The following is an 8,870-nucleotide window of genomic DNA, read 5'->3' on the forward strand; positions in this document are numbered from 1 at the left end:
GCAGTGTCAGCAGGGCAATGTGGCCTCCTCCCTTCAATGATCCAGAGCAGAGCAGATCACACAGTAAACTTCAAGTTTGTATCAGTTTGTATCAGGTCTCTGAGCTTTTGGTAAGTGGGTGAGAGGGTCTTCACTTTAAAAAAATGGCACACAATCGTCCCACAATGGGACATGTTTACGTCACACCTGCTTGGGATGCAGAGGTGCCACGCTGACCCACTGGATGGTTTTGGGAACTGTGACTGTATTGTCGTTTTTAGCTTCTTCTTATTGGCAAATCAAACATCCATGGCCTATCATAAATAATTAATAGACTAGGCTTTTGTTTTGTTTGTTTGTTTGTTTTTTAGTGTTCAGTTCATTAACAGGAAAGTTGCAATTTGTTTTTACTCACTTTTAGTTCTATTTTGTTTTATTTTGTTATTGTTTTTTTTTTTCATTTACATGACAATTTTTAGTCTTTTATATTTAATCTGGAGTTTTTTTAAAAAGGGTACTTTCTGCCAATTAACCAAAAAAATCTGATTTTTTTTTTTTTTAAAAGAGTATAGACAACATCTGGTTAATGAGCTGCTAGACTGCCATGTTATGTATGTATTTCTTAAAGTGTTGGTCCACAGAGCTCTGCTAATATTGTTCCCCTTTAATTTACTACTTCAACATTGCTTTATAATGTAAAAAAAACTGCAACTTACAAGTGAAGCTGCACCAATTTATTTTTTAAAGATATCTCATAAGTTAAATGCAGTTAAATGTCTTTACACTGAAATAAAAGACAACAGTTTTGCTAGTTATGCATAGGTGAAATTAAATTGGTCTTTATGTGTCTCATGATGTAAAATAAGGTTGTCACCACCACTCTGGAGGGTTTGCACTCAGAAATTTGAGCAAGTAATCCCTACATCTTGGTAGAGCCTATCAAGCCTATCAGTTGGAGAATAAAGCATGTGTGAACTGCTGTAATCAGATCTGTCCACAGCTCTGTTAGTTTGCAGCAAAGTCAGAGTTTTGTCTGGGTTGCACAGGGATATTCAGTCTTGTCTTGTAGCCAGTTTGGTTTACTGTTGTGGATTTTAAGGCTGGAGCAGTTTGGTTTTTTTCCACGGATTTCTGTCTGCATTCATTCTCTGTTTAAGTCTAATCATTCTCCCTGCTGCTGACAAGAAAGCCTATAGGGTGACGCTATTGAAACCATGCTTCTGTGTTTGTTTGTTTGTTAGCAAAAGATCCAAGGAAGATGCTCTGAAATTGTTATTTATTTATTTAGAAACAGAATCATTCAGAAACAAGCTCAAAAATATTTCATTCAGGGGTCAGAGTCACTCTTCCACAGGATTAATCTGCAAAGATCCACAGACAGATTTTTAATTTTCAGGTTCTTGTAGTTCAAACGAACCAAAGCTCAGTCAGACTTACAAATCAGACTCACTTCCTGTCCCAGGTTATTTACTTCAAAGCTCCTGACAAAATCCAAATCTCTTTTTAACTTGACTCTCAGATGATCAGTTGGAGCCTCTGCTCTCCAACTGATCACTCTGCTCACTGGTTTAGGGCTAGCTTCCTCTAGGCAAAACTAGCTGACACTCCAAGAATGTACTTGAGGCAAGAAGTGAGTAAAGTTGAGATTTTAGCAGTTACGTAATCAAACACAAGTAAGGTGGTCTGAGTAACACTCCCAACAGTGTAGTGCAGCAATCTGGTGTTAAATGACAAGCAGAGGTGGGTTTAAATGCTGCAGATAAGGGTAATGAGAGACAGATGCATCAACTGGAGTTTAAAAGGCCATGCCCACTTCTGAGGAGACTTAAGCAGAGCTTTTATGCTCATACACACCCATTAAATAGAAGGAGAAGTAGACAGAAAAGGAGAAGAAAGACAGAGAGAAAAGAGAACCAGCACCTGGAGGACAACAGGGACATTAACAGCTTTGCCTGGACTGTCGTGGTGCAGCTATAAGCAGGTATGTCTGGTTCTTTGACTGACATAGTGCTTGGTTTAGTTTTTGACTCTTCAGATCAGAGAATAATTTTCTGTGCCCTCTGAATTTTTAATTCCAGTTGTGGAGGATGTAGTAGCATCTTAACGGGAGAGTGTAGATTCCAATCAAATGAACCACCCCTATCTAATCTATCCCTTTCCAAGCATACAGAAGAACCTGTGGTAGCTGTCACTTTAACATAAAAAGCACAATCAATTCTGCAGTTTGGATGTTCTAAGCTACTATAATATCATAATGTAAAAAATGGTCCCTAGCATGGTAAGACAGCTTGCTCTCTTAGTACGGATGAAGGCCTCCTTTGTATGATAATATACTAAAAAGAAAGAAAACATAATTTTGTCTACGGTACTGTATTGCACTGCTTTACTGGTTGAGTCATTTACATCTGGTCCTTTATTAGTCATTTGACAAAGTCCAAACGAGGCATCGTGCATTTCACTCAGCATCGCTTCGCTGTAGCCACTCTGTTACAGGTTTTGTCATCTTTTCAGAGAACTTATGAGGCTCCATTAGAGCAATTTCTTGATCACCTCAGTTCAAGGCCTTGCTTGTTTGGTTGCTCAGTTTTGCCAATCAACTCTCTGTTCTCCTGGGAACACTCAAAGCTTTAGAAATTGTTTTACACCCTTGCACTGATCTACATCTTTACATTTTTATTGCAGAGGTCTGCAGAAAGTTTAATGTACTTCACAGCTTTTTTTCTTTTTTTTTTAAAATTGAATATAAACAGGTTAAATATACAGGCGAGTGTCTTAATGGACACCAATCAAGATCTAGACACATCTGACCTCAATCATTTCATGACTTCACTTTCCATAAAAGAAAAGGTAGGAATATTTGCAATATGTGATACTGAAAAATTTTGTCCTGGCATTGCAGTATAAAAATACTGGTTATCTTTAACATAAAATAAAACACGAGAATAAATGAATTACTACAACAACAAAATAAGATTCTGCCTAAAATCCATCTTTTGTTTCCTTCTGTGTCCTTTTAATACAAATTAAAATAAGGTCCTCCACACTTCATCCACTGGTCTCACCAGCTTGCGAGTTTTCTGCCCTCTGCACAAATTCAATTAAATTATTTGTACTTTGCCTCTATTTAAGGATAGTGGTGACTTTGGGGTTCACCTATCTTTAATTGAGTTCTGGTCAAGAAAACGCTTTGTGACAAAAAGCAACTTGACTCAGAAACAAAGATAAAAGGAAGAAAATTAAAAGTGCTCACAATAATTAAAAAACGCTATAAAAGAAAAAGATGCCCTTAAAACTTTGGGTTATGAGTTTGGAATAGTAAACAGTGGCAATGGCTGATCTAAGGCATTACAAGAAAACTGTATAGTCTAAATAATGTTTCTGAGAGTTTCATATTCTGGATGCTGGTTAAACCAAAATGAGGCTATTCTCTTAATGAGTGTTATTGAATGCTACACTTAAAAGAAAAAATAGAAAGGTCAAGTTAGTAACAACTTGTTAGGCTAAAGAATAAAATAGTGATAAAACCATGAGATATGACACATTTTTGCAAGAGCTTTGTCTTGTCCGGTACAGAGGAGTCTACCGGGACACTCGCTTTGTGGCCTCATTCTGAGCACCTGGGCCAGTAAAGAAGCAGAAAGAGAAAGAAGTCATTATCATTACAGACAATAACTCCAGGGGCCGTTCATGTAAGGAAAATTCCCACAGGAAAGTCCGCCTGCAGTATGCACATCATTATCAGTATAATCAACTCCCTTGTGAAATTCCACCCCTCTCCCCCCAAAATAGAAAGGAAGTGGTTAGGGTAGATTTCAGTTTCATGATCTGTGGAGAATGTGCTCAGGATCCAGGAATACAAACTACACCAAGGGCAAATATGCACTTATCAGAAGCGTCTACATAATTAAAGTATTCATTTCATGTAATTACTGCTTAATCTGATGGGACACAAGCGTTACATTATGAACTTCCTGATATTGAACAACCTGGGCAAGTGTAGAAAACTCGGTAATGTTAGTGGGCTCCATCATCATGGTGACACATCATGGTGGCTTTTTAACCCCGAGATTGTCAGTGCTCATCAGCTGCTGTTTTCTGATGAAACAGATTTTAATTCCTTGGTAGAAAAGAAGAGCTCACAGTACTACAAATTTTCCTTGGTTAGAATTTTCTTTGTTTTAGGTTCATCAGGTGAAAAGGCAAACAGTGCCTTGCAAGAGAATTTGGATTTGGAAGGTATTAGTGCGCAAAGCTTTCTGCTTTTAGATTTTAATAAAGCAAAAAAGATACATAAAGATAAAAGCCAATATGAGTTGCAGTTTATCTCTGTCATCAAGCAACATCATCTGACTAATACCAACAAAGTCACCAAATTAAGGGTACTACTTTTTGGCCTTAAGTGGAACCTTGTAGTCGCAGTGAGGTTGCTAGGCAACCAGCAAAGATTTTAGTGAGCTACAGCTCCCTGCCAAGAAACAGCGTAGCATATAATCTCCCCAAAACTACAACTTGTTTTACACTTTGGGTTTTTATGGATTAAATAAACAAAATATAATCATCTGTGAGGTTGAACATTCTGTTTTCATTTGAGGTAAGCTAAAAAATAAAAAAAAAAAAATCATATTTCACCTACTTTTGACATTTCACTTATGCAACAAGTAAAAAATCATGTTTGTTTTTTGTTTGAAGTTTTATGTATGACTATCACCCTCTATTTCGCTTTTTAAGAAGGTGGATATCCATTATTTCCTAAGGACAACATTCAGATCTGTTCTGCTTCAGGTAGTTTTTTTAGGCATGCAGCTTCTTTCGTTGTGTCCTTGGGCAAGACACTTCACCCGTTGCCTACTGGTGGTGGTCAGAGGGCCCAGTGGCGCCAGTGTCCGGCAGCCTGGCCTCTGTCAGTGCGCCCCAGGGTGGCTGTGGCTACAATGTAGCTTGCCATCACCAGTGTGTGAATGTGTGTGTGAATGGGTGCATGACTGGATGTGTAAAGCGCTTTGGGGTCCTTAGGGACTAGTAAAGCACTATACAAATACTGGCCATTTACCATTTATTTACCATTTCTTTGGGACACACTACATATTATGTTGCAATATCCCAAGTTTCAAGCTAATATCTCTTTAGGAATCACCTTTTATTGCAGAGTTTATGTATACCAAACTCTTTTCTTTGTTATTTTTTGTTGATTCACTTGAAATCCAATTCAAATACCTTTCTTTGTATATTAATAATTTGCTGTATCCATGTATGGTAATGGTGAAATTCAAACTTATAAATGAATGTTACCACATGGTTCTAGCATTCTTATTTTCAATTTAATGTAATTAAACCACCTTGTACTTTTTGCACCAAAGCAGACAGCTCAACTGTAGGACCTGAGAACATTTCTACATTTCATCTATCTATCTAGCTCTCTCTCTCTCTCTCTCTCTCTCTCTCTCTCTCTCTCTCTCTCTCTATATATATATATATATATATATATATATATATATATATATATATATATATATATATGTGTGTGTGTGTGTGTGTGTGTGTGTGTGTGTGTGTATAGTTGTGAAAGTACTTTGATAAAAGGTCTTATCTTTCTTACTCATAAAATTTTTCATAATATGCCTCCTCCACCATTTATTCAGTTTATTACTGCAAAAAAAATGAAATTACAAGAAGACACGAGACATGACTCAGTTTTGTAAGTTATCTTTATAATATTGAGATTGTGATTAATTTTTGTTTTTAGGTTACGTTCAGAGGCTAGACATGGACCACAGATGAAAATTAGCCTGTGGTTAATACTGATATATTTAAAATAATATTTATTAATGTTTGTTTGCCTTTGCTGTACAAAGCAATCCACAAATAGTTTTACTTTGGATGTGGTTCATACCCTATTGAGCTTTTCTTTTTGGTATCCATTTTTATAGACAGATTCTAACCATATTGAATGCAAGGGCCAGGTGTTATTTGCAGTCGTATTAACATGTTGTTTAAACTGAGATGCTGGGAAGCTAATTATAAGTCCACCCTCCACTGCCCCATCCCCAGTGAAAGTCTGTGTGGTGGCTAGTTCAAAAAGCTAAGATGCAGGACAAGACATTTGTAAGTTGAGATATTTTGATGATTGTGTTGTCTAGAAGGCGGACTCATTCTGAACATCTGCCCTGCCTTTGATAAGGTGTTAATGTTACAACCATTAGCAAAATGTAATGTTTTTGTCTGTATTATAGTGTGCTCTCCATCTTAAAGGAAATAACCAGTCAAGTGCTTCACTGAGCAGATATATTTTAAGCAGTAGATAAAAGAAACATAAGTTGTTTTCACTGTTATGTAAAAGGAGTAAAGACTGCAAACTCTTGAAGCCTGTGAACCTAACCAAACGAAACAAACACAGTACCAAATCCCTGTTTCGTGTTCTGAAGCGGGGAGCAAAGTAACTGTTATGCTGGCTTCAAATTCTATAGGGAAAAAGCATTTATCAACATGCAATTTTAGCCGACAGGGTTGTTGTCTAGTTAGACTGATTAAGTTCCCACACATAACAAACTGCACCTGCAGCTCTTTTGGAGGATGGCTCATTGTCTCATTGTCTTTATATGCTGCTGCATCATCTCCAACGTAGCTGTTACCATCCATCAGTCGAATGGAGCAAACAGACTCTGAAGAATTCGCTCCTCCTTACAGTCACACCAAATATGTTTTATCACTGAGCAAAACAGGGAAAGCTCCTGAGACTCAAGTGCTGCCTGCTCTCACATCTGAAGCAATTTTGATGCAAACCAACATATTTCAAGAATATTTGCATGGAAGTGTACACGCAGTCCGAGCCGTATGTGTGTAAGCCAGAAAAAAGTCAAAGTCAGCTTTTCTTTGAGCACAGTCGGAGACTTGTTATATTCCAAACAAAGACCTAGCTTGTGAGTTTGCTGCTGTTATGATAGAGGACAGTTTAGTCCTGAATTCCACCTGCATCTCATCAACTGACTATGAAGAAAAAACGGGACAGCTGTCTTTTGATGTCCTTTTGTCATTTGCATAATCACATTCATTCAACAAGGGTTAAATTGAAAACATGCAGGGCACGGACCGGTGTGCTCACCCGCTTTAATGTTAGAACCACGTTTTTTCCTCCAGAACTGTTTTATTACAAAGGAGCACGCTAGTGTGTAACATGCAATTTATTTGATTACTGTGTGCTGAAAACAGATTCTGTTTTCAGCACACACTGCCACCCTCAGTGAGGACACTTCAGGGTAGATTTGCAACTATAATTTATGGGTTTTTAATTATAAAGGTCTAATGCTTTGTGTCATGTTTATGGTTATTTGCCGAACGTCTTTTGTACTTCTTGTGTTTATTTAGAATTAACAAAAAGTGTCTGCTATTTGTAATTTTTAATTAAGATTTTATTTTAAAAGTTGCAAAAGTTAAATTGCAGTCCCCATACAATCTTAGGAGCTTGGAAAGAAAAGCGTCTGGACTTCTTTAAGTTGCTTGAAGACGTTTCACCTCTCATCTGAGAAGCTTCTTCAGCTCTAGGGTCAAATGGAGTCTCCAGATTTAAGCCCTATGGGAGTGTCCTGCAAGAGGAACATGGACGCCCTAATGATCCTCTACCTAATCACACGAGCCAAGGTGTGAAAATGAGTCACAATCAGCCAAGGTTTCAGATGAACCCACTGTGAGACCTTGCCACACCCTATCATGTGATTTCCTGAGGTCAAAAGGTTGTGAGTGGGCGTTAAGGCGTCTGGGAAGGGTTCTTAAAACTGGATTATAGATGGCAGACAGTTGGTATCGTAAGCCACGGCCTCTGTTCAAAGATGGTCGCTCACAGTGGACATAGATGGCTTCTTTCACTCCTCTTTCAAACCATCTGTCTTCTCTGTCCAAAATGTGAACACTGCTGAGTCTTGTCCTGTGGAGGTGGCTCTTCTATGTTGTGTCATGCACTTGTGAAGTGGCTGTTTGGTCTCTCCAATGTAGAGGTCTGGGCATTCCTCGCTACACTGTACAGCATACACCACATTGTTAAGTTTGTGTTTAGGAGTTTTGTCTTTGGGATGAACCAGCTTTTGTCTGAGTGTGTGGCTGGGTCTGAAGTACACGAGAATGGAGAAGACTCTCCTGAGTTTCTCTGATAAACCTGCTACATAGGGGATGACAGTATTGTTGCCTTTGTCTTCCTGCTCCTCCCTAGTTGGTGTCGAGACGCTTTTCTTTCCAAGCTCTTTGGACCATGATGACCTGGATGACTGAGAACCTTCACAGACATATCCCCATACAATGCACAGCTTCAAGAACTATTTTTATTCAAATTCTAACACCAACCTTGAACAACCTTGAACTGGAAAGACATCAATTAAATTAAATATAAATATAAATTAAAGCCACATAGTTTTAAAAACTTGAAGTCGAGTAGGTGAAAAATAATGCAAATTATTTGTCACTACAGGTGGAAAAAAAAGCCATGTAAAAAATCAAGCTCAGAAGGAGCATCACTCAGTGTAATTCATCGAGCGTATCACTGATGAACCATCAGTTCATTATAAGGTTACTTTTTAGCCAAGTTAGAGTATTCTTTGTTGCTTACTGTTGGCACTGCTGTCATTCATTAGAATACTAAGAATGAGGCGCCAAAGTCAGGCATTTCCCTGTATTTGAAATGGCCAGAAGAAGAGATGCATCTAACTGTAAGCCAGATGGACAGTTGTGTATGTTAGGTTTTCAGTTTTTTGCATTTAAAAAAATAAGACGTGGCAAAGGAACTGAAAACGATGTAGCAAGGAATTAATTTTTGTTGCTTAATGATAAATGCAGCATTGTGATTCATCTATCACTGGAAGAAACACAGTCAGCTGACTGCGTTGGACCATAAGTCACCAATCCCC

The sequence above is a fragment of the Simochromis diagramma genome, unplaced genomic scaffold (assembly GCF_900408965.1).
Source record: "Simochromis diagramma unplaced genomic scaffold, fSimDia1.1 OVJJ01000646.1, whole genome shotgun sequence".
Taxonomy (NCBI): domain Eukaryota; kingdom Metazoa; phylum Chordata; class Actinopteri; order Cichliformes; family Cichlidae; genus Simochromis; species Simochromis diagramma.